The sequence below is a fragment of the Chionomys nivalis genome, chromosome 8, assembly GCF_950005125.1.
Source record: "Chionomys nivalis chromosome 8, mChiNiv1.1, whole genome shotgun sequence".
Lineage (NCBI taxonomy): Eukaryota > Metazoa > Chordata > Mammalia > Rodentia > Cricetidae > Chionomys > Chionomys nivalis.
Window position 1 is genome coordinate 51693201 of NC_080093.1, and position 19925 is coordinate 51713125.

At 45.5% G+C, this 19925-nt stretch overlaps 1 protein-coding gene and 1 pseudogene across 13 annotated transcripts in view; one reads left to right on the forward strand and one right to left on the reverse strand.

The window, feature by feature from the left end:
• Positions 1-6116: 6116 nt before the first annotated feature.
• LOC130879871 (something about silencing protein 10-like) lies at positions 6117-14623 on the reverse strand (annotated as a pseudogene).
• Ppp6r3 (protein phosphatase 6 regulatory subunit 3) overlaps positions 6464-19925 on the forward strand; it is a 135084-nt gene continuing 121622 nt past the window's right edge. For all 13 annotated transcript variants that reach the window (XM_057779824.1, XM_057779826.1, XM_057779828.1 and 10 more), the window contains exon 1: positions 6464-6570. The gene's annotated coding sequence lies outside the window, so the exon portion shown is untranslated. The remainder of the gene's footprint in view (positions 6571-19925) is intronic.

The following is a 19925-nucleotide window of genomic DNA, read 5'->3' on the forward strand; positions in this document are numbered from 1 at the left end:
TTCACTGGAACATACCAGAGTTGCTCCCCTGGCCTGTAACTGAGATCAGGAGTCCGATGGACAATAGTCAGCTTGGTTGTGACAAAGGCAGGCTGACTTGCTGGTTCTCCCACTAAGAGCTTGGCCTGGGGGTATAGGCCTGTCTCTAGAGAGGGGTAGTAGGGAATGGATTGTGCTGACTCCTGTTATTGGTGGGCCTTTTAAGGGTTCTGTGCAGCAATGTTAGAGGAGATGGCCTATGGCAGGGCTGGTCCTTGACAGAACAGAGGCTGTGACCTAATAAAACTCAGAGGTAATGGACAGGCCTAAGTTTGCAAAGACTGGCACAGCCAGAGTGGCATCTGAACTCCTATGCCCAAAGGCTGTATCTCTTGCCACCAAGTTGCCTATGAGGCCAAAGCCCCCCAAATTGCTCACCTTTTGGTTGGGCCAATTACCCGAAAACACTCACTGAAGTCTAGCTCCCAGCCTAGTCTGTCTGACTGAGCTGACTCGAGACCATGCCTGCGCTGGGGATGGGGTGCAGCAAGCATACTTGTTTTCCCTCTGCCATCCATGCATGCAGCCCAGGGTCGGGCAAGAGGTGGGAAAGGAAGAACTTGGGCTGCTGGCCCTGGCAGCCTGTCTGAACAGAGAAAGGGTCAAGTCACCTTCTGCTGTCCTTTCCCTCCCCCAGTACTGTGGGCAATACCGTCTGCATATGGAGCTATTACATGGTTAGGGATCCCATTCCCTAAATAGGGTTATTGCATGCTTAAGGTTGTTGGCTGGTGCTCATGCCTTATCTCTGACCTTTTCCTGTTTATGTGGTCAGCTACAGGAAGCCAGAAGTCAGTCCAATCATCACCTACTAGGTACCAAGGCAGGGTCATGCTAATGGACAGTGCTGCATTTAAGTAATCTGCTTACTGGGAACCTCAGGTAGTGGGGATTCCCCCCGCTCTTTTTTTTTTGTTTTTCAAGACAGGGTTTTTCTTTAGCTTTGGTGCCTCTTCTGGAACTCATTCTGTTGACCAGGCTGGCCTCGAACTCACAGAGATCTGACTGTCGCTGCCTCTCAAGTGCTGGGATTAAAGGCGTGTGCCACCACCACACACACAGCTCAACCCCCCTCCCCTGCACCATTCTTTGAATTTTCCTGGGAGGACATGAATATCATCTCTTTACCCCAGATAAGGAATTGGTGGGGACCAAAGTAACCACATCACCTGTTTCGCTTAGCAAACCAGTGAGTTTGCTAGGGTTGTTCACAGCAATGGGGGTACTCAAAAGCAACTATCACTGAGAAACCCACCTCACCATGGGCCCCGACTCTAATACCGCACCCCTGATGATTGTAGAGTCTCCTCTGCCCAGCCATTACGTTTGTATAACCTTTGGGAGGGGTCTTGTGAATTCTGTCATATTGAGGAGCCTCCTGAGGTTTGAGAGTTTCTAAGTTTCTTATTCTTTTCAAATCTTCCAGAGCTCCAAGAAGGGATGTTACAATTTGGAGGAAAGCAGCTATGTGGCAGTCCATCCAGAGATCAGAGACATTTCAAAACCCCAAGGCAAGCCCTGGCTGATGCTGTGCTCTGCCTCCCAGGGGGCACCTTGACCCTGAGCCAAGAGGGCTTTTTTTTTTTTAAGGAGTTGGGGTAGTATAGACAAGGGTGACATTCACCTGGCTATTTAACTTTGTGGCAGCCCAGTCAGGTGTTCCCCTTTTGATGTTGAGGAAACCGAGGCTTGGGCACAAAGTGATTGATTGAGAAGCAGAATTGTTCCTATTCACTTGCCATCTTCTACCCTTCCTCTTCAACTGCTCTGCTCTTTGGTGACAGCCACCTCTCCACATCTTACTTATACCTCCCTGAGACCTTAAGAGTTTCCTATTGGTAACAGCCCCTCCTTCAGCAGATCTGAGTATCCCTCCAACATTAAAGTGTATCTAAGGTCTGTCCTGTGTCCACAGCCACTCTGAGCCACAGAGGCAGTGCCCATCTTGAATGACTAAGCAGAATCTATGTGACCAGGTCTTGGGCATTTTGGAAGTTTGTTGGGTTCAGGTTCCAATCAGTTTACTCTTCTCAAAAGATGCAAATGGGGAGCTGGAGAGATGGCTCAGCGATTAAGACTGCTGGCTATTCTTTCAGAGGTCCTGAGTTTAGTTCCCAGCAACAATCATTTCTTTTTCTTTTTCTTTTTTTTTCGAGACAGGGTTTCTCTGTGGTTTTGGAGCCTGTCCTGGAACTAGCCCTTGTAGACCAGGCTGGTCTCGAACTCACAGAGATCCACCTGCCTCTGCCTCCCAAGTGCTGGGATTAAAGGCGTGCGCCACCACTGCCTGGCAACAATCATTTCATAATGAGATCTGATGCCCTCTTCTGACATGCAAGAGTACATGCAGGCAGAACACTGTATACATAATAAATATATAAACCTTGAAAAAAGAATTAAAAAATATTAAAAAGGGGGGGTGCTGGAGAGATAGCTCAGTGGTTAAGAGCATTGCCTGCTCTTCCAAAGGTCTTGAGTTCAATTCCCAGGAACCACATGGTGGTTCACAACCATCTGTAATGAAGTCTGGTGCCCTCTTCTGGCCTACAGACATACAGAATATTGTATACATTATATATATATATATATTGGTATGGGGTGAAGTCTCACCCTCCAAGACCCTCACTGGCTTCTGGCTTGTAATCTAGTGTCGAGTGTCAATCCCAAGCACAGTCTCTCTTCATCCAACTGTCTCCTTTCTTCTTTCTCCGGAAGCATGGTAGCCACAGAGGGGTCAAATGCTCAGAGGGTCTCTCTACAGACTCGGCAGCTACAAGGCATCCTTTTAGGGAAGTCCTGCTCCTCCCCAGCCCTAACACTATAAAAACAAGAGGGAAAGAGGGTTGAACATCCAGGCTAAGAGGGTGACCACTCAGGTCCCCTAGGAGACTCCTATTACCCCTCTTGAGCCTCAGAATTTCTTGACCCAGCAACAGCTTAGACACAAGGCTTCTGGAGAGCAGCCCAGGTCCTTCTGGACCTTGTCCTCTGCCAGGGCAGTAATGGCCCCATTCCATCCTGAGTCTGTGTCAGCAGAGAGTGGAAGGTAAGAGAACAGAAAGACACTGGGGTGTCTTCTATTTGAACTAAACCTAAACCAATTTAAAGTTTTAAAGAGGCAGAGCTTATCTTTTCATTGCAGTATATGACAGGTATGTTAAAATGTCCTTTGTGAAGCATTTTTTTTTTTTTTTTTTTTTTTTTTTTTTTTTTTTGTTTTTCGAGACAGGGTTTCTCTGTGGTTTTGGAGCCTGTCCTGGAACTAGCTCTTGTAGACCAGGCTGGTCTCGAACTCACAGAGATCCGCCTGCCTCTGCCGAAGCATTTGCTTTTAAATTGTTACCTCAGTGAATTCAAATGAGGCAGCTCTGTATTTTTAAACTTTTGAAGTTTAAGGAGTGACAGTCACTTGCTCATTCCAGTATGCTTTCTAACGGTCATGCTTTAAAAACCAAGCCTACATGTGTGTGTTCTTCAAAATGCACAGAAAAGTAAACCATTAAGCTCCAGAAGGAAGTGGGGTGAGGAGAGTGGGCTGGGGGACGGGGATGTGGTGGGGGTGGTAGGGGTGGAAAAGGGAGAGGGAGAAAGAGGAGATCCATCAAACCTGTAAGTTTTCAGATGCTGAGCATGTCCTAGGCAAGCTCACAAGTCTTCCCCTGCTTCGGACCTGTCCATGGCTCTACAGGGCTGGCTAGTGGGCTTTGGGATCAGGTCCCTCCTTCCCCAGGAAGGCCTCTTTGACTTCAGTGCATCTGGCTAGAATAGGAATGCAGCTGACAACCTACGCCTAACCTCCCTGCCTGGCCTGGGGGAGACGGCAGGGCAGGGGATCTCTTAGTTGTAATGTGTTGTGCGCGTCCCTGGAACCCATCCGAATCTGGGAAAAATGAACGCGGAACAGATGCCAGCAGGTGCTTTCCTTACAAATGAATGAAGGGATGCTGATTTGGTGGGCTGCGGGGCTGACTCACCAAGGTGGTGTGGGGAGCTTGGTTTGGTCAGTGAGGAAATGGAGCTTTTCCTTCGAGGGCAGCACAGATGCTGCCCCTTCCAATCCCGGCCCACCCTTTGACTGTTGCCCCACCCTGAGCTTTCTGCCTCCTTAACTCTTTGTCACTAGGTCTCAGTTTTAACACATTTGTCACTAGTTGTATGGCCTCAGGCAAGACTTCTAGTCTCTCAGAGTTAACTTTTGAGGATTGCCTGGAGTGGTGGGCGTGACACAGGCTAGTAGATAGTATCTCTTGCACTTCAGAGAGCTTGGGAGTCCTTACCTGACCAAGGTCACCCAACCCCTATTTGGCCTGTGGTGTTCAAATGATCTCTGGTCGTACAGCTAGTGTGTAGAATGGGGAATATAATGCTGTTGCGGACCTTCTAGCAATAAGCTCTGGCAGCTGCCTCCAGCCATAACTCTCTGGAAAGACTGGAGGCCATGGTGGGTTTGTGTAACTATACAACCCTCTCTTACTACCCTGGTAGTGGAGCTCAGAGCCAGGGTGAGTGAGGTGGAGGGCTCAGGCCAGCTGGGCTCCACGTAAAAGGGTGGAGGCTCAGAGATTCTGAACCTGGAAAAGCCCTGAGTGCCCAAGAATGCAGGTCCTGTCTCCTCCAGTCCAGGGAGTAGTGGGCTCTGTCGCTCCTCCCAGGGGATGGATGCCTAGAGAAGATTCTCAGGAGACACACCACATGCTCTCTGAGCCTCAGCGAATCCCTGAACAAGTCAGAAGCACTGTAGCTACTGCTGAGAGAGATGTGCAGGTAGCCCCTGTTGAGGTGTGAGCATTGTCACTTCAGGCCTGTGTGACTCAGCCATCTCTGCTACTCAGTCTCCAAATACCTGTGAGCTCCAAAGCACCATCCTGGCCTCTTCCTGCCACCAACAACCTAGGGATCTGGAGCGCTGGCCTGTCTTACAATATAATACCTTCCCAGGAGAGTCTGTCCTTCAGTTCGATCATCTTGGTCACTTGTTTTCCAAATGGCATGGGAAGGCCTGCTTCATGAAAGGCTTCCAAGAGTGGGAGACTTTGTTGACCTTGGTGGCCAGGCTGCAGTGCCCCTGAACTTCTGTCCTGTCTACTCTGAATAGAGCATGTTATTCATAGGGGGGCATAAGGGGAGCGTCTTAGTACATTTTTCTTCGTACCTTCCCTTTAGTACCTTATCCTGCTGGGGTAGATTTTTTTTTTTTTTTCCCCGAGACAGGGTTTCTCTGTGACTTTGGAGCCTGTCCTGGAACTAGCTCTGTAGACCAGGCTGGTCTCGAACTCACAGAGATCCGCCTGCTTCTGCCTCCCGAGTGCTGGGATTGGGGTAGAACATTCTGACAAAAGCATCTTTAGGGAGAAAGGGTTCATTGGGCCTTATCGTACTAGGGTACTGGCCATTATGGCAGGGAAGTCAAGGCAGCAGGTTTAGGAACCTACAGGTCACAGCACTTCCGGCCAGTTGGTAGAGGAATGAATACGTGGGCTGAGCTCAATTTCTCCTTTTAAACAGCCCTCGGAGAATTGACAACTGTGATTAACTATCAAAGTGGGAAGTGTGGGGTATTGGGGAGGCTTGCAAGTGGGGATCCCGAGGTCCAGGACCTCAGCTCTGAGGTGGGACAAATGTATGGTTCAATTGGTGGGACTCTAGTATTTGGAAGAAATTCATGTGTAAATTCTTTTCTTTGACAAAAATCACAACTTGGCATTCTTTTCTAAGTCTGTTTTGTCTCAGAAAGACCTCGACTTTGATACCATTTTTAGGATTGTCCTGTCCCTTAGTCTGTGTGAAGTGTTTAATTTAAACAAACATTCTTTCGTAAAATTGTACAGTGGAGAATGTGGGCATCGATCCCACTACCTCTCACATGTTAAGCGAGCTCTCTACCATTTGAGCTAATTCCCCAACTCCAGATGACTTCCGCCTCAGGTCTTGTTGTGACTCACGTCATCACCGGTATTTCCCCCCCCCCCATTTCCCTCCCCCGAGGCCGTTGCCCCGCCGCCTGCTGTCATTGTGCTATCCCATTGGTTCCCTCGTAGCTAAAGCTACACAGCCGGGATTGGTTTGGCTCATTTGTTTTAAAATGCACTGACTACGCGGATTGGTGGTCCGAAGCGTCCGTCACGCGAGGCACTGCTGTTGCTACGGCGTATAGGAACACAGCCCAAGCTTCTCCCAATTTCTGACTTGTTTCTCAGACACCGGGGTCCTAGAGGTTCCGGATCCGTCAAGACCATGGGAAAAAGAATGCGCCTCTCGCGTTTGACTGACAAGGGTCTCGAGCCAATCGGAGTAGAGGCCAGGGCCCCGCTGGGAGGGCCAATAGGTTGTGGGGGGCGGGAGAGTCAGGCCAATTATTTTCGGGAAGGGGGCGGAGTCTTGCCCGAGATTGGCTGCGGGGCGGCCGGAGGGAGGGCGGGGGTAACTCCAGGCCTGCTTGATACGTCCGCCATTTTGGGCGCTTTGCTGATGGTGTCGGTGAGCCCTTTTCCCGCCTGAGCGTGACTAGCTGCGGGTCGTGGGCCCCTCCAGGTAACTCGGGGGAGGGGGTGGCGGCACGGGGTGCGCCGGCCGCGCGGGCGGGCGGCCGACCGATGGGGGTGATGGTCGGGTCCGGGCGGCGTGGAGAGGGAGCGTCCCGGCCCCTCTCCCCTCCCCCCCGGAATCGGCTGCTTTGGCGGCCCGGGAGGCGGCGTCCAGCCCTGGCCCGGACCGAGTCGCCAGCTCCTGTCAGCCTGTCGTTGGCAGCCCGCCGAGTCGGCGGCGAACTTTGGACGCCGAGGTGACTCTCCGGGCTGGGCGAGGCGGGAGCCCGGGCGAGGCGTCGAGAGCCGCAGCCAAGTCGGGGGTCCGGGACGAGCTTCCAGGGCTCCCGCGCCGGGGCCTTCCCAGCGACTTCTCGAGGTCTCCCGGAGCTTGTCAACTCGTCGGAGACCTTCGCGAAAGCCTTTGTTGGACTCTGGTCCTCCGAGGAACAAGTTTTGTGGGTTTCTGGGCATTAGCCGCAGAGTCATCGGAATACACAAAAACCGGTTCCGAGTCTCCCGGGGCCTTCGCGGTGAATCCTCAGCCTCCGCTGACCGGGGGCACTCGAGACTCCTTGGTGTTTTGGAGCTGGGGTGAGGGCTTATTTTTGTGGCTCCAAGTATCTCCCTTTTAAAGCTTGGTCCAGTGTTAAACTTGGAGGGTTTTTTTCCCCCTCCCAGGCCGTTGCCTTTTTCAGAACTTGAACTTCGAGTTGTAGGTGGGACAGAATGAGTGATTTGATTAGCTCGGTGCCGGGGCTTCTCCACCGCGTGACCTGCTGTCATTTTCCCCCTACCCGCTGTGTTCTCTTTAAGACGGCTCAGAGCTTTGTTTATGTTTTTTGCTTTCCGCCCCAGGGAGGAGGGCTCTTCGACAGGTTTCCTTCCCTCAGAGCACTTGTTAATACGAATGCTGTTTCACTTTCTTAAGTGAAGTTTACTTTGGTTTTTTTGTCCTCAAGGTCATGTTGCGGGTGAGGCAGCCCGTGAGAAAGGGACTTCAGATGGCCTACGGCTAAAATGTGCCTTGAAGTTGTAAGGTGCAGGATCTCTGTTTTGTTAGTGGTGGTTGAACTTTATTTTCGGCAATTTGGAAATTAAATCTTGCTTTGCCACTTTCTAGCCCCGTGACCTTGGGCAAATTTCTTATCTTTGCTGCCCCTGTGGCCCGGGAAAACAATTCTGTCCCAACCAATGTGCACGTTAGACCTGTACTGAGGATATATGTAAATAAGTTACCCCAAAGCAGTTAGAACCGAACTTACCACATCCAATCAGTCCAGCAGTGACCATAATTATAATTACCAAAGGCAACTTGATTTTTTTAATTTTGTTTATTTTTGAGGCAGGGTCTCACTGTAGCTAGAGATCTTTACTGCTTCTGCCTCTGGAGTAATGGGATTAAAGTCATGCGCCACTACACCTGGCTCATTATTTATTAATTTTTTATGTTTTTTGGGTCTCCTGTAGTTTAGGATGTTCATGACCTTTCTGTTCAGCTAAGTTTAGCCTTAAATTCTTGTTCTTCCTGCCTCTCCCTCACAAGCTTTATGAGTGAGTAGAGGCACATACCACCACACCTAGTTTAAAATTAACTTTTAAAGGTTTAGGTACAGTTAGAAAAGCCATGTGCTGAAGAATCAGGTGGGCAAAAAACAAAACAAAACAAAAAAAAACTGAACTGGAAGTTATTTCAAGTTTTTCCATTAGAAGGGAGGTGAAAGTTAATTAAATCACCTACTCATGCTGGAATAGCCGGCCATGACACTTGAGAGCGTTTTGTCTAAGTCAGTGCTTACATATAGGAAACACCCAGGAGCTTAAACAGCAAGGTTCCTCTGATGTGTGGCTGCCTCAAATCAATAAGTTCATGCTTTCTTAGGTTTTTCCTGGTTTGTTGCTGCCATTGGAAGACTACATCCAGTCTTGAGCTTCAGCAAAGGTGCAGGTTAAACATACCTCACATCAAAACGCTGTGGCTTTTTAGCATCAAACTTACAGATTGTGAGCAGTTTGTATTAGGGATGCAAAACTGGTAAAGTCTGTGCCAAGACTCAAATCTGAAACCGAAGTAGTTGTAGTCCCAACCACTTTGGATAAGGTGTGCTCAGTATGTAACTTGGGGAGTAGCTGTGGGTGCTTTGACTCCTAGTCTGCACTTTACTGTATTTGGCCAGGGAGTCTAAAATATTTAGCAATGTCTTTCACTCATTCAGTCTTTTTCCGTCTCCATGGTACTTGAAAATAGGCTTGTCTTCTTGGTGATAGTTACTTGTAACTTGGATTGGTTTATGTACTGGGGAAAAGTGTTTTGATAAACTCCATCATAAGTTGACCCCCTCCTACTGCACGTAATCAAAACAACCAGCCACAGACTACACAAATAAAAGGAGTTTGCATTAACCAAGTGTTTAAGAATATTCTATAGTTGTTCAGAAAATAGGAAGCAGTGGAATTATGACTTCAAGTGGGGTTTACTTAGCTGCTTTAAGATGAATCTTTTGTGAGTTTCCTCTAAAAATTGTGCTGTTACAAGTAAGCACCTCTTCCTTAAACCAGTATTTGTCGGGGTTGATAACTCAGTTTACTTCTATGATCAACTTGGACCTTGGTAGTTTAGATTTCATATCAGATATTACCAGTGTATGTTGATCTATATTTTCGCATTTACTATACTTCAAAAGAGCAAATGATAAAGAAGTTCTTCCAACTGTCTGTTCAGCTAAAACTCAGCTTACTGAGTTTACTTTATGAAGAGGGCAGGGAGTCTGGCCTGGCTCCTTCGCCTCAAGATCTGAGCTGCTGTGGAGGCTGAGGAGCTGCTTTTTCTTAAAATGTACTTGAAAATACTGGCTAGACCTCTTGACTTTCAGCAGCTTTACATCTTCCTCAAGATCTCAGGAGATTTTCCTTTCATTTTAGTTGACCCATGATAATACCGTGTATAGATTCTGGACTGAGAAATCAGGGTAATTGAAGCGTATTTCTTTGCCTCAAAGCTTTCCTTGTAGCTGAGGGTGTAGCTCTGTAACGTACCTGTCTAGGATGCATGAGGCTTTGGCATCTATCCATAGTATTCCAAATGAGATGAAGAATTATTAAAACTGGGCATAGGAGCAATCCCTTTAATTGTTGGGAGACAGAGGCAGGAAGAGCTGGAGCTCAAGGCCATTGTCCTGGGTTATATAACGAGACCCCCCACTGCCCCCCTTCAAGAAGAAAAAAAAATCAGTAAAAGTGATTTTTTTCCCCCTTGTTGCTTGTGATGCTAGGGATTGAACCTACGACCTCACTTACTGTAGGCAAGTGCTTTACACTTAGTTTTACTCCGTATCTGCTTTTTAAATTTACTCTAGGTGAGGACGGTCTTTCAACTGTTTGTCCTCTCAGGAAGCATTGTTTTTGGCCTTTCATCTCCAGTGTACTGTAGAGGGTTAGAGGTTAAACCTGTGGTATATAGAGATTACTGTAAGCTCACCTCCCTATCCACCCCTAAATATCAGTGGTGCTGGCGTTATGATAGACTAACATACACTAGAATCACTTGGAATAAATTTAAACTATAGATGTCAGACTTCACCTTTGTAAATTTGTGGTAGAAGTTGAGACTTTTTTCTCGAGAGAGTTTCTCTGTGTAGCTGTGGCTGTCCTGGAACTCTCTGTAGACCAGGCTGGCCTTGAGTTCACAGATATTTGCCTACTTCTGCCTCCCAAGTACTGTGATTAAAGATGTGCACCATCGCTGCCAGCGTGAGGCTTAATTTTTTTTAAAAAAAATTACATATGTGTGAGTTTGCATGTGTGTAATTGTAGGTTCACATATACTGCAGCACTCATGTGTGCCTGAGGACAGCTTGTGCAAGTCAGTTCTTCCCTTCTACTGTTTGGGTCCCAGGGATGAAACTCAGGTCAGCAGGCTTTGGAAAGCACCCTTTACCACTGAGGCATTTTGCAGGCATGAGAATGTACTTTCATAGACCTTCCTAGATGATACTGGAGTGCCACTGCCTTTTAGAACCTACACTGTTGTAGAGTGGAGATTCATGGGCTGAGTTCCAGGACTTTTGTGGGTTGGGAGCTGTGTCTGCAGTACCTGGATCCTGCCTTCCAGGTTATTTAGTGGCAGGAAGACAAGGTGTGTAGCATGTCAGATGTCAGAAGATTTAGCTTTAAAATTATGTATTTTATTTTGCAAATACAACTTTGAAAGTTTCCCCCTTTATCTCATGAAAATACATTGTCATATTGAGCTTAAAACTTAGCAAGTTAGAGTTTCCCCAATGCCAAATAACACCATTCTTGAGTTTATTTTTTTAAAAAATCTTTTGCCGTCATCTTGTGATCAGCTGTCAGTTTTGTTTTTAGATCTCTAACCCTACCCCCCTCTTTTTAAAATGAAAACCTTTCCCTAGAGTTGTTAACCCTGGATCAGTTTACTCAGTTAGTTCTGTCTTTTGAGGGTGGAGGGGATGGAACATATGGTATGTTCTACTTTTAGCACCCATGCTCAGTTGTAAAGGAGTTGTCTGTGTCCTGGACTCTGATGCAGGTGGAGAAATGTCTTTCTTCCTGGAGATATGTGGTGTGTCAGTAGAGGGAGGTACTTAAAGTTGGTATGATGTGACTGGTTAAAGTGAGGAGTGTTAGGAAAACTATAAATTCAGCACTAAATGGTACTCTGGCACATATTATAAGACAGGAGGCATGGAGATGGTTTCTGACTTCTGTCCTGAATCTGAGCCTGTGGTTGTGTTGAGAACTGCAGTCAACCCAACCACAACTCTTAACAACCACTGTACTGTTCCCATCATTTATTACCCCCTCCTTGTTTAGAGACAGGGTCTTGCCATGTAGCCCAGGCTAGCATTGAACTTGACATCCTTCTGTCCCTGCCTTTCAAGTGCTGAGATTATAGTTGTAAGCTACCATGCCCACCTTCATCTACTTCTAATCTTCCTAAATAATTTTTAAATTCTTTTTATTTTATGTATGAGTATTTGCCTACATGTATGTATTATGTGCATGCTGTGCCCACAGAGGACATTGGATCCTTTAGAACTGCAGTTGATTGGGCTGGAGAGACGGCTCAATGGTTAAAAGCTTTGCCTGCTCTTCCAAAGGTCCTGAGTTAAATTCCCAGCAACCATATGGAGGCTCATAGCCATCTGTAATGAGACTTGGTGCCCTCTTCTGGCCTGCACCGCATACAAAATAAATAAATAAATAAATAAGTAAATAAATAAATAAATAAATAAATAAATAAATAATTTTTTTTTTTTTTAAAGAACTGCAGTTACAGACATTTGTGAGCAACTGTGTGAGTGTTGAGAACTAAACCCAGGTCATCTACAAGAGTAGTAAGTGCTTTGTATCAGTGAGCCATCTCTCCAGCCCTCAGCCTATCAAGTATTCCCCCTAGATTCTGTATGTTGTTTTTTACCTTCCTCTGTCTTTCTTGTCTGTTTTGCCCTCCCCCCCTTTTATGCAGTGCCTTGTGCTGTGCCCCAGGTTAGCCTTTAAGTTGAGATAAAGTTAAAGTCTCCTGCCTCAGCTTGCCAAATTCCTGTATGTTCTTGTTTAACACCTTAAGCACAGACCTTGTAATGGGTGGTGCTGGAAGTATGGGGACTTCGACTGAGGAGTGATCTGGTGAGGTGGCTTAATGGTAAAGTGCTTGCTGATAAGCTGCACCGAGTTTGCTCTTCAGGACTCATAGTGGAAGGAGAAAACCAACTTCAGCAAGTTGTCCTCTTATCTGCAAACACATGCCTTGGCCCCTTGCTGTCCCTCTTCTTACACAACAAAGAAAATGTAATATGAAGGTTTTTTTTTTTTTTTTTTTTTAAGCTTTGGTTTGCCTTTTTTTGTTGTTTAATTTTTTTTTTTTTTTTTTTTGTGGGAGGCAGAAAAGACAGGATTTCTCTGTGTAGCTCTGGCACTCATTCTTTTTTTTTTTTTTGGTTTTTCGAGACAGGGTTTCTCTGTGGCTTTGGAGCCTGCCCTGGAACTAGCTCTTGTAGACCAGGCTGGTCTCGAACTCACAGAGATCCGCCTGTCTCTGCCTCCCAAGTGCTGGGATTAAAGGCGTGTGCCACCACCGCCAGGCTGGCACTCATTCTGTAGACCAAGTTGGCCTCAAAGTTTAAATACTTTCATTGATCTAAAATAATTGCAGGGCCGGAGAGATGGCTCAGTGGTTAAGAGCATTGCCTGCTCTTCCAAAGGTCCTGAGTTCAATTCCCAGCAACCACATGGTGGCTCACAACCATCTGTAATGAGGTCTGGTGCCCTCTTCTGGCCTTCAGGCATACACGCAGAAAGAATATTGTATACAAAATAAATAAATAAATAAATATTTGAAAAAAATAAAAAAAAAATAAAATAATTGCAAAAAACTAGACTATGTAGCAATTTTACCTAAGCTTAGTACACTTTTTCCCCTTTATTTTTTTTTTTTGGGGGGGGGGGTAGGGATTCTCTGTATAGCTTTGGAGCCTGTCCTGGAATTCTCTTTGTAGACCAGGCTGGCCTCGAATTCACCGAGATCAGCCTGCCGCTGCCTCCTGAGTGCTGGGATTAGAAGTGTGTGCTGTGGCAATTTAATGCATTTTTTAACTCCAGTGCAAATGCCAGGTAGTTCACCATTATACCATTGCTCTTTCTATGAACTTTATGAACCTCACCTCATCTTCAAATTTTGGCTTTTCTGAACTTTTTCCTATTTACTCTGGGATTTCTGTCAGTTTTCTTTTCTCCTAGGTCTAAGTCCCCTATTTTTAGTAATCTGGTAGGTAATGGCTCTCTTTGCATTTTGATCATTGAGATCCTTTTCTTCAGCACTGCTTTCTTCTTTTCAATTTTTGTGTCTTTTATTTCCTTATAGTATTATTGCAACTTTATCAGAATCTGGATCATCAGACAGATTAGCAGCATTAGTAGAAGTTTGTGAAATAGACTTTGATTTGGTTTTGGTTATTTTTGCTTTGGATTCAGTTCTTTGTTTACAGCAGCATCCTTGACTGAGTAACTGACAGATTTCAGAGGACAGTTTCCACAAGTGTCAGCTTGATCACAACTGATAGGTTGTTGATCAGATTTCTGTAGGTAGCAAGCCTTCCTATGACAAGATGTCCACATGTTCTCCTGGCTTTCAAGATCAAATAAAAACTGATGTCAGACCAGTAGATTTGGAGGTTATCCTTAGTCATCAGGTATCAGCTTCCTTTTCTAGGTGGAATGAGCCTTTTCTCCACAACTGTTAACAGTGGCTCTAATGTAGCCATCACTTTTGCCAACTTGACTTTTGGATCTTTTTGTCAGTTTCAAGAGCTCTAGTAATTCTTTTCTCAACATTTTTAGCCTCTCTTTCACTGAGACTTTAGTTTTGTCCTTTATGACCTGGGTCTTAGCTTCATCTACCTGGGGTACCAGTTTTGCAAAGGCCTCCCCAACCAAGTAACTCCAAAATCATCCTTTTGCAGGACTTGGGCCACACACCACTGAATTACCTTCCTTTCTTTCCTCTTTCTCAACTTGTGCTGACCCTGATGGGCTCAGGATTTGGAGCCATAGTCTGGAAAATGTGGAATGCTTCACAGGGTCTAGAACGGTTACTCTATTGTTCCAGTTTTGATATATGTGCTGCCAAAACAAGAACCTTTGGTTAGTTTTTAAGAAAGTCCTTTCCCCTTTACTGGAAAGGGAGATATTTACCAGTTAGAACAATGATCAGTTTATTTCAGGTTTGAGAGATTAGAGACTGACATCTGGATACTAGTTGGAGTGGCAGTTAAGAAGGCAAATTGGTTAAGCACGTAGAGGCTTCTACTTTTATGTCCTACTGGGACATCTGTACATCATGAGCTTGGCAGAGCCTGATTCGCCCCAACGGAGGCTTTTGATTACTTACACCTTACAGCTAGTTGGTGTGGACTTTGAGTGCTTAGTGCACTTGGTCTTGACCAGAAAGCCAAGCAGCAATTAGGTGTTCTCTTGAAGATAACATATTCTGGACTAAATACTTTTTATTCATTTAGGCAGGATCTTACTTTGAAGCCCATGCTGGTCTCAAACTTGTAATACTCTTGCCTTAGCCTCTTACGTAGCCAGCCGAGTTATAGGCCTTTCTCATTGATGTAAGTTTCAGGAGGGTTCAGCACCTATGCATTTGGCACCTGTCCTTGTGTTACAGTACTTAACTTCTCATGCAGGGTTTGACATTGTCCTCAGTTCAGAATGTATTATGGTCAAGAGTGCACAAGGCTTGTGTTCTGGTGCATGCAGTTTTCCAACTGTGACTCTAGTACTGTTCTTTAGTCCCCTACCTGTGAATGAATAGTATTGACTTCAGTGCGGTGCCTGAGTGTAGTCACACTCATGTCATTCTCGTTACTGTTCTCATTCTGACAGTAGAGCTATGTATGGAAACGGCTCTTCAAGGCCAGTGAGAGCCAACCAGAGACTCTGGAGAAGTTCTGACTGGTGGGGATTTTTGTTGAGGAAAATTTTGGAGTATTTATTTCTAAGTTTCTTCCCTTTAAACTATGATTATGTTACGTTTATTTTGCGTGTAGATAAACACATAAATGTAATATCCTTTTTCTAGCTGAAGTAGAGAGTATAACTTTGAGGTTTTTGAAGTATGATTTTTTTTTCTTTTGCCCTGAGACAGGATATTTATATGTAGCCTTGGCTGTCCTGGAACTCACAGAGATCCGCTTACCTCTGCCTCCTGAGTTCTGGGATTAAAGGTGTGCACCATCACCCAGTTTGAAGTATGATTTCTAAAACATTTATCTTTAAAATCTCTATATTGGGGCAGAAGGGATAGCTGATGCTTAAGGGTGTGTACTGCTCTTTAGAGGACTGGAATTCCATTTCCAGAACCTGCAAGCAGGCAGCTCACCTGCAACTCCCATTCCAGGAGATTGTGATACCTTTTTCTGCTCTCTGCTGGCACCGTGCTCATATGCACAACTGCACACAGGCACACACATGCAAATAAAAAAAAATAAATAAAATGAAAATCTTTCTTACTAGCTCTCAGAACCATATAAACACAGCTCTGTATGTTTTTCTTTTTTCAAGGTAGGCTTTCTCTATGTAGCCCTGGCTGTCCTGGAGCTTGCTTTGTAGACCAGGCTGGCCTGCCGCTGCCTTGTGAGTGCTGGGATTAAAGGCGTGAGCAACCACCACTGAGCTGTATGCTTTTCGACATGCTGTGGATAAGCACGTGTGCCTTGAAGGATTGGTCCATGCTGGCAGATGATGATACAGTCTTTGTCTCTGCCTCCCAAGTGCTGGGATTAAAGACATGCACCACCACCGCCCTACCAGTCTTTGGTTTTTTTTTTTTTTTTTTTTTTGGTTTTTCGAGACAGGGTTTCTCTGGTTTTTGGAGCCTGTCCTGGAACTAGCTCTTGTAGACCAGGCTGGTCTCGAACTCACAGAGATCCGCCTGCCTCTGCCTCCCAAGTGCTGGGATTAAAGGCGTGCGCCACCACCGCCCGGCCAGTCTTTGGTTTTTATGCTCATTTTCTTCACAAATTTTACATTATGATTTCACAGTTCTATTGAGATAGGTAAACATTTTCTTTGAAGGGTCAGTTGGCAAGTATTTAGTCTCTCTGCAGCTCTTTAGCTATTGTGTGTGAAAAACAGCCTCAGTCAAAATGTGGCTAACTAGCAAAGGTGGCTGAGTGTCTGTTGAGTTTTGCTTTGAGGACAAGTGGTAGGCTAGATTCACCTGTGTGCTGTAACCTGTAATACCCATTCATACTTAGTTTTTATTTTAAGTCTAGTGAGTTCATTCAGAGAGTGTGTACAAATAAGGAACATTGGAACTGAAAGTTATACTGGCACTAGCCAGTTTCAGAAAGTATTGCCACTACCTTTGGTTCCGTGTGACCTCTCTAACCACCTTCTTTCCGACCTCCTCAAGGCATTTTATCCCGTTACTTCTATGTTGCCATTTGTGAATGGCTCCTTAAATAATGTGACTTAATTTTTGAATGTCACTAAACTGTATAAATGGAATCTTTTATTCTGTGATGTCTGTCTTTTAACATTGCTCTCCAGATCCATTTTGTTTTACAAATGGTTATTTCGGGTCTAAGTGATCGGGAACAAACAAGCAGTTCCTCCTTTACTACACTTGAGTACTTATTGTCTTAGTAATGAGCAGAGCCAAACCATGTTTCTATTCTCGTGCCTTGCATGGTTTTAGTCTCAGGAAGATAGTAAATGATATAGTAGCCATCTGGATCCTGATAGGGGCCAGCAGAAGAGGAAAGGAGCGGGCCCTTTTCAGACTGAAAGGCAGTGCTTTTTTACCTGAGAAGGGCCCTTTGCCTAGAAGGTGAAAAGTGGCAAGAGGCCAGTACGTGGGGGCATTGTTATGTATATAGGTAGAGAGTTCAGCATGCCTGAGATGCTATTAAGTAGAATATGCTTGTGTTGGAGGGAAGAGCCCTAAGGGGAGTGGTAAAATAGGTTTGTTTTGAGCCAAAGGTATGATGTGGTCTTGTTTCTGAAAGGTCCCACTGCAGCTAAGTTAAGAATAACTGTCCCTGTGCAGCTGGCAGGAGAGGCTTTAGAAGTCCGTGGCAGTGATTCAGCAAAGCAGTCATGGCAGCTTGGGCTGAAGGGGACCAACCAGGAAGTGGTATCGAGAAGTGGCTGGAGCCTGGATCCTTCTTGGGGTGAGAGCAGATGAGATTTGCTGGCCAGCTGGATATGGATAATAAGAAAAGTAAAGGATGATAGTAGGAAGGATGATGGTAGGGGCTTTTGCCTGCTGCAGGAAGAGGAAGACTGCAGGAGGTGGATTTGGTCTTGTTCAGTTAGGACACTTTTAGAGAGCACACAACATATTTAGAGTTCAGAAGGAAGAGCTGGGTTCACAGTGTGATCTTCTGTGTTTAGATGGCATTGAGGGCATGTTGTGCAAGTACACTGATGGAAGGAGAAACCAGGCAAATTTGGTGACTGCAGGCAAGGGAAAGTGCTGTTGTGGAGGGTGGTGGGAACCTGTCTTGAATGTGTGGCTTTTAAGGTCTAGTGTGATGAGAGCTTAAGATATCTCCTGGCTTTGGTGGCATAGAAGTCATGAGTGATCTTAAGGAAGTGTGAGAAACCTGGATGGACAGAAAGTGTCTTGGGGACTTGTCTGGGGTAGAAGCATGGATGTCTAGGGCTTTACTGAAATGTGTAAATCAGGATGTGGGTGCGCCTTTGGTGCTTTAGTGTGTGAGTTAGTTAATTTTTCTACTGGTGTAATAAAACAACATGACCAAGTCAACTTAAGGAAAAAAAGGGGCTTCCAGTTTCTGAGAGGGGAGTCCATCACCATCTTGATGGGGAGCATAGCCACAGGCAAGTAAGCATGGCACTAGCAGTAGAGAGCTCGTATCCAGATCTGCACACTATGAATGGCTGGAGTCTTTTTTTTTTTTTTTTTTTTGATTTTCGAGACAGGGTTTCTCCGCAGCTTTTGGTTCCTGTCCTGGAACTAGCTCTTGTAGACCAGGCTGGCCTCAAACTCACAGAGATCCGCCTGTCTCTGCCTCCCGAGTGCTGGGATTAAAGGCGTGCGCACCACCGCCTCGGCAAGCTGGAGTCTTTTTGAAACCTTAGAACCTACTGCCAGTGACATACCTCCTCCAAAGCTACACCTTTTCCCCACACAGTTCCTCCAGCTGGAGAGCAAGTATTCAGACACCAGCCAGTGGGGTCATTTTCAATCAGACAGCCACAGTGTGCCTGACGAAGTACTACTGTGCAGGAGGAACAGTTTGAAGCAGGAGCGTCCACACTCTTTGCAGGCCCATCCCACCCCCTCCAAGTCTTGGGCAGGCACTAGCCCTGGGCTGAAGAGCTGGCCCTCTTTGCTCCTCCTTGGTGGGAGAGGGTAGAGTGGAATGGGGGTAGGATGGGCAATGGGAGCATGTTGATATTCTCTTTACTGTCCCTGTTCTCTCCAAGGAAAGGGAAGTGAGAATGAGTTGATGGGTAGGGTGTGAAGAGAGGTGAAAGGGTGAAGTTGGAATGTGAACAGGTTAGTCACATAGTGGCTTCTGTGAGGGTGTGTCTGCATTGAGAATTGACAGCACAGTGCTTTCTTTAACAGGGGTTGTGGACTACAGACAGAGACTGCTATTAGAGCTGAGGAAGGGAACTAAGGGGGGTGTTCAGTCATGTACACAACTGTAGCTCATTCCACTTTGCCTGTGTTATGTTTCTGATTGGATGTGTTGCATTTTATCCTTTGTCCTGTTGTTGGAAAATAGGATTAATTTCCAGGAAGAGAAAGCTGCTGTCAACAATTTTGACAAAATTGCAAAAGTGTGTCTCCGGGGCACAGACTGGAGAGCTGAGGCTGTTGGGACATGTCCAGCTTCAATATTAGGAAGTAGTGCAAACTTTGAATGTTCCTTGCTGGCTCTTTGGATTGTAACAGCATTTTATATTTACCAGTTTGGTGAGCTATACATTTCAGGCATCTTAAAAATAACAACTTCAAACCCATAAACATTAGCTTAATATGTTGGCAGGTAGAAGCAGGAGGATTAAGCGTGTTCAAGGTCATTATTCACTAATTGATTTCAAGACCAGTCTGGGCCACATGAAACCTTATCTCACAAACAGTGCAAAAATACATTATAAACTGTATTCATTTAATAGATTTTAATATCCCACAGAATTGTGTAAAAATCACCACAGTCTAAATTAAGAATATTTTCATTATCTCCTCTGTGGTCTGGACATTCTTGTGAGTAGTTGTATATAATCTTTTGTGACTGGTTTCTTCATTTAGCATATTTTGAGACTCTCCCATGTTTTAGTATGTATCAGAACTGGCACTTTTTCATGTGTGTGTATACATACATACATTTTATATACACGCACTACACACACATATACATATATATGCGTGTACGTGAAGGCTGGAGGATGACTTTGGATGTCTTCCTCAGTTGCTTCTCCACCTTATATTGTGAGGCAAATCTTTTCACTGAGTCTGAAGCTCACCGATTGGCCTGCCAACCCCAGAGATCTTTAGCTGTCGGATAAAATAGACACTTGCTGGGTATTTGAACTTGTGTCCTGATACTTGTATAAGCAGCTCACCATTTGACCCATCTCCCAGCCCTGTATTTCCTTTGATCTTCTGTTGAGTCTGTTGTGTTGACAGTTCATCATTTCTGTTTGGGAGTTGTTAGGACCTACTTCTGCTAGTCAGTGGAACTTGACTTTTGTCATCAAGACAGGTCTCTTTGTGTAGTTAAAGTAGCCTAAAACTGGATCCTTCTTCCTCAGCCTCCCGAATAATGGAATTACAGGCTCCTGCCAAAACTGGATCCT